Raw genomic sequence first — 968 nt, 5'->3', positions numbered from 1 at the left:
TTGGTACAGGGGTAATGTTGTAATTACATATTGTGCCTAGGTTTACTCCTGGGGTTATAAATAGGCCTGTTAGTAACCCCAGGAGGTAACCCTGAATTCTGTAACCTCTTTTCTGAATATTGAAAGGAACTCGCCGCTCTGCTCCCGAGGACGTAGGCATCTTTGCCGAACCTCGTTAAATCTCTGTGTTCTTCTGGATTTGTGTCGATTACTGTTTTTCTTCGCCCTAATTTTCTCAACAACCAGCAACTTAGTTGTTCCTCCATCATAATGTATTGAGAGCCTCATAACTCATAATTCACCTAATGACTTGAAATTCGCCCTTGTATTTGTCCACACTTTTTAAATAAGTGTTAAGGCCTTTGTTAATTATAAATTATTATGTTATGCGACCATACGTTTAAATGATGGTCTGGATGAGCTGTCGTGCGATCCACAGTGATGTGGTCGCATTCGGATCGTTGTCTGCATGTCCGGTCAGCTGTACATAATAATTCTTCGTTGAACAGGCCGGAAAAAAATTCTCTCTATTAGGTGATTTTTCTCTCTTTACATCATTTTTTGTTTTTGCTCAACAATGCTCGTCCTTCATTTTTTAAAGGGAATTTTTGTTTTCTTAGAGAAATTATCTGAAATTTGGTTCCATTACTCATCCTTTAAATTCTAATGCTATTAATTATGTCAAATGAAATCTAAATTATATTTTGTTGTCTTTTACATCCATATCACCCAATGCCTATATATTTACATTACTAACACCTAGTCCTTACTTTTTTACATTTATGCCATCTAAATCTTTCATGCAGCATAAAAATACCACTATTGTAACTTTTTAGAAGGTGAAATGCATATTTTACATATTTTCATGTATAAGTAAGATGACACATGCATATATATATATATATATATATATATATGTATATATATATATATATGTATATATATATATATATGTATGTATATATATA

The sequence above is a fragment of the Phalaenopsis equestris genome, unplaced genomic scaffold (genome assembly GCF_001263595.1).
Source record: "Phalaenopsis equestris unplaced genomic scaffold, ASM126359v1 Scaffold000511, whole genome shotgun sequence".
Classification (NCBI taxonomy): Eukaryota; Viridiplantae; Streptophyta; class Magnoliopsida; order Asparagales; family Orchidaceae; genus Phalaenopsis; species Phalaenopsis equestris.
The sequence above is the reverse complement of the archived record's forward strand: the minus strand, read 5'-3'. Positions refer to the sequence as shown.